Source organism: Lissotriton vulgaris, chromosome 10 (assembly GCF_964263255.1).
Source record: "Lissotriton vulgaris chromosome 10, aLisVul1.2, whole genome shotgun sequence".
Lineage (NCBI taxonomy): Eukaryota > Metazoa > Chordata > Amphibia > Caudata > Salamandridae > Lissotriton > Lissotriton vulgaris.
Window position 1 is genome coordinate 35,112,558 of NC_141698.1, and position 5,441 is coordinate 35,117,998.

The following is a 5,441-nucleotide window of genomic DNA, read 5'->3' on the forward strand; positions in this document are numbered from 1 at the left end:
CATGTTCCACCTAATGTACTCCATTTTTCATTACTCTAATAGTGAATGTTCTTATTCACTATTTGTGTAATAAAAAAATTTGACAGAAAACCAGGAAAGTGGAGCACCAATCAAAGTCCATTAGGAACAGCTGTCCCTGTGTTCCAGGCACTGATTTTGCCACCTCTGAAGCCAGGGGTCGCAAAAGCAGTGTCCGGGCTAGCAAGGAGAAAGCCAGAGGTCGCAGCTGGGCCCCATGGTGGCCACTAAAGGACATCCATGAGAGGCAGTAGTCCTGTCGACAGAACAGAGTGTGGAGGCGCAGAAGTGGTGTCAAGTGTTTGTATCACTCCTAGGACTTGAGCTTCTCATATCTGACAAGTTTCCATATCTTGTGCTAGGTGTGGGGTTGGTATACCATTCTGTTGAATGTAGATGCCATACAGGTCGCAAACGTGTGTAAACTGCTAACAAAGTCACACTTGTAATGGCTCTGAGGTTGCACACAAGCAAGCTGGTCCTCTGGCCGCTTGCTGTAATGTGGACAGAGGTTGGCAGACCCTCCAGAGACGCAGGGTCCGATTCACAGAACTAACTTAAGACAAAATCCTAAACTTACTACCATGTTGGTATTCACAGAAGGCACTTACTCAATTTGGTATTCACAGAAGTTAGGCGTCCTAACTTTAGGACTCCTAAATGCCTTCTGTGAATACCGAAAGTCCTACAAATAGGATTTTTCTCAGTTTAGGAGTAGTAAAGTTAGGAGCCCTAACTTTAGGACTACTAAACGCCTTCTGTGAACACCGAAAGTCTTAAAGTTAGGATTTTTCTCAGTTTAGGAGTCCTAAAGTTAGGAGTCCTAACTTTACTACTGCTAAACTGAGAAAAATCCTAACTTTAAGACTTTTGGTATTCACAGAAGGCATTTAGGAGTCCTAAAGTTAGGACTCCTAACTTCTGTGAATACCGAAATGAGTAAGTGCCTTCTGCGAATAGCAAAATGAGTAAGTGCCTTCTGTGAATGCCAAAATGGTAGTAAGTTTAGTATTTTGTCTTAAGTTAGTTCTGTGAATCGGGCCCACAATGCTTTAAAGAGGCCACTTAAGCTTCTGACTGTGCTTCAGCAGGGCATCCACATCTGTCACTAAACAATGTGCACTGGGGCCCTTTGTTGTCAGCACAAGTGGGGCAAGCAAGCAAATCGTGTTCAGAGCAAACACCCGTCCTCTGGGTGGCCCCTGCTTTAAATTCCTCGCTTCGAGTGGGCTATCCCATCCGAGCCGCCAGTTTCCATATACATGGTGGCAAACTTGCGGAACTAGATCTGGCCATCCTGTCAGCTCTCAGGTAGTCGCTATTGTAGCTCCCTCAACTGACACTCCCATGTGGTAAAGAGATATTCCATTCACCAAACATCTGATGACATTGCTGGGTCCTGGTATTTTTGTTTGTCATGAAACCAGAAAATGTACGCGCCTTCATACAAGTTGAGAGCAAACTCTAACCCTCATCCAAAATGCCTCAAATCCCAAACAGCAAATTATGCATTAAAATGGTTCAGCTTAGGATAGAATTTCCCTCTGCCCCATTCGCCCCTTCTGTAATTGCCTCTGGATGCCACCGCTTTGCCCTCAGAATATTAAGCAGAAGGGTGTGGTGCTAGAGGAGGGTTATGGAGGGAGAAGTGGACCCATATTTAGCTAGACAGTTCAGAAATCTCTCTTCATTACCGTTCTGTCCCCGTTGGTAAATCTAGCATTTTGGAGACCCCTCATTCCCCAGTGAATCCGAGCATGTAGAGTGCCCTTGCCTGCCCACCGTCTGAAGGCTGATGCCCTCTTTTGGTCTCACTGTGGCATTATCTTGCTCAGCCTCCCTTGAGCTGACCCCTTTTGCACTCCAACTAGAAAACACACAGGGTAACTCCCCCCTTCTAATTGTCCCTGAATCCCTGAATTGGGGAGAGGAGTTGGCCTAATGGCTAGGGAGGTCGACCTCGAATCTGGGGAACCGGGTTCGAGTCTCGGCAATGACGCTGATCATTCTGTGATTCTGGGCAAATCACTTAATCTCCCCAAGCCTAGCAAAAATGAACGTGTCCTCACATAACACAATTGGTGCTATGTAAAGTGCTCTGATACCCGATACCGGGTCAAATTTGCACTATGTAAAACTCTGTTAAAAAAAATCCACAAATTCATCTCCAGCTTACTTTTTTCTGTCATCAGCCTTAACCACTGCCCCTTGCCCAATCCACTTCATCCCCATCCCCTCCCATAGTTTCAGTAATTTCCTCCTCTTCTACCCCCATTCTCCTTCAAGGGACCTTTGAAAGTGGGGAGTAGGGACCTTTGCCAAGGTAGGGGTCTGTTGTGATGCTGTAGGAGCCCCTATGGTTTTATTAACAAAATGGCAGCTGTCCTATGAGTTTAAATTCCACTCAATCGAATTTTTAGGGTGATATTGCAAGTTTCTGAAGAAGGTGGGACTTCTGAAATTTATGAAAGCCTGTTTCTTGTTAGATGAATTCTATTGAAAAAACAGCGACCCCTGCAAATAAGGGTGAATTGATGTTTCAAATTCCCACAGTGGCACTGTGGCCCCTTGTGAGGACATAGATCACTTCCTGCCATGTCAAGTGGCCTTTAGCTGGGAGATTGCCTTGGGAAGAGCCTCTTCAAAGATGGCAGCCATAATCTCATCCGCTGTTACTTTCTCCACAGCCATCTGTGGCCATTGGCTTTCTCTTGCAGGTTTCCTTCAGACTCTTGCCCGCGCCACCTATAGCATCACTCACCATACAGTGCAGTGCACCTTCAGTACCACTGCCCTTCTGCATGACCAGTGCCATCTGCCAGGCCTTGTTCTCCCACAGCACTTGGTGATTCGTTCCCCACCATACGTTCGTTCCAGCTGACCCTACCCTACGCCATCACGAAAGAGTGGCCAACTGGAGACTCTGCTGGCGACGAGCAGGAGGAACCCCTGTATTCAGACCGGTTGCCTTTTATGCATGTACACTAGTGTTTTTAATTGAAATTCTTTTGTATTGCAAAGGTTTTAATTAACTATACAAATTAAATCTTACCTTACTTTTGAGAACCTGGTGTATAGCCTCCACATTTCTGTTTCTGAGGGTCCCCATTTGCCCTGCCCAGAGGGTCCCATATTTAGAATCGGCTTGCTTATGCTTTGCTTTTTGTGTATGGTTATTATTTCCTCAGCATACAAGTAGCTAACGCCTCTAGTGGCATCAGTATGTAACCTGTTGGTATGTTGACCTCAACACAGTAATAAGGCTGACATTTTGTGGTCCTTGCCGTGCCACATTGCTGGCAGTTTATGATTGTGAATCTGTTTAAGTTTGCTTTTCTGGTCCCCCGTTGCACATTCAGTCCTCGCCTGTGGTTTGTTGATCTCAGAGCCTGATAATGGAAGATGGTTTTGAGACACCAACTTTTCTGAAAAACTCAAAGAACATCTTCTACTTTCCTTCTTGGGGGTAAATGCTGTGGGTGAACAAAACCACACTCGCACCACTCACACACACACAGAGGCTTGTGGTGGTGTGGTTTGGTGAAACTAGCATGAATAAGTATATTCATTTAATATATAATGTCAGTTTACCTAGTTTCCGTTCAACCTATAACATACAAAGTGACACACTTAATGCATTGTATTGTTCAACACATTGGCTTTTTGGAAATGATGTACAGCCACTTATTTATGACCATCTAAAACCCCTCCCTTTGGTCAACTACGCTCATCTTTGGTACATTGGCAGATCTAGCGAATTAAATTCCTTACATTTAAAGTGGTCAGACAGTGACCGACATGCACGAGTAACAGAACTCCTGATGAGAAGAGTTTGCCATTTTGTTTTGTGAATGAAATGCAATTATCAAAGTTGTTCCTACCAACGCAGTCTGTTGCTGATGCAAGAGTTGTGTCTTCTTAAACAGGTCAAACCGTGTCCAGAATCAGAGCCTGTTCTCTGACTCCTTTATTCCCATGTGCTTTGAAAAAGGCGTCTCTCAAACTAAGGCTATCACCTGAGGGCACCTTCCTGCTAAACTTTACAGTTAGTTTTAATCAACCCTAAAGCAACTAAGAGGATGCAAAAAGGAAGTAATGCCTCAAGAAAAGTATATGAAAAAGCCATGATCGCCCCAGTCCCCCCTTCAAGAAATCTAATATACCCGGACAATTCCGCCCGACTGTGCCTTGGCAAATCTCCCTTAACAAGCTATTATTTATTGAAATATGGATGCCTAGAGAAGTACTTTGACCCTCACTGGGAGATTCTTAGCCTGAGCATCACTCATAATCTTGGCTGTCCCAGATGATCTTATGGCAGAGGAAGCTGCTGCCAGAGCCCTGGTCCTCATGGACCATTCTGTGTCTTTCAAGGTCATTCAACATGGAACTCCCCCACACCCATAACTTCTCAGGTTTAATACTTCTCAGATGTAGCTTCATCATCTTGTAGTTTGAAAAAACAAACATTGGATTTTGCATCATTCAAAGTGGTAGCATTGGGATCCATCTTCAACACAGGAAGCTACAACAGCCATGTGTACTCACTGGACCCCTATCGGCAGCTGACCCTGAGTGCCAAGAGACCACAGAAGTTCCTGGAGGGCTCTATACTGAGGTAGAACACTTCTGAAATAAGGATAAGGGCACACTTTGAAAGTTATTTGTCCTTCCAGACTTAAAGGATAGAGGGCCTCACCGGACTCGTGGTGGGCTGCTCGGCAGCTTCGCTGCTTGCACTTGAGACACTGTTTTAACGCTGCTATTAACAAAGCTGATCGCTGATTATTTTTAAAACTGTTTGGAATTTTTTTCACCTGTGTCACTGTATTGCAACTGCTTTTCCTGCATCTTACTCCCTGCGTTCCCTCACTTCAGTTTTAGCACTTCCGGGCTAATCCCGGTCTAGTGTTCCTAACTCGACAGCCGCTGCACAGCAGGGCTGAGTGGTGGGTGGGAGGAGTCACGGGCATAAAAAAGTAAAGCTGAGCAAGCGTGCAGCGGGCGCGCCACAGGCGTGCCTAAGGCATGCCTGTCTACGCCCGGCCAGGACCAGGGGCCAAGACCCCTGGCCCACGTATTCGGTACTCCAGGCAAGAACTCTTGTCACTGAACCATGGAGCTCTGCAGTCAAATCATCAAATCACCGCTGGGTTACGGCGCAAAGGGCTGCTAAAGGTGCCTAGCTCAACCAAACATAAGGACACCTCAATCCCCACAAAAACGGTAACACCGCAAAGATGCAGCTTGGCGCTGCTTAATGAACGTTCTCTTCAAAAGCATAATCTCGAGGTCTTCTCGCTACTTCAGGAAGACTGCCTCGATATCTTAGGGGCCACTGAAACTTGGCTTGAAGAGTCCTCTACTCCAGATTTGGTGGCATCTCTGCCAACTAACTTTGCAGCCATCCATCAAAACAGGAC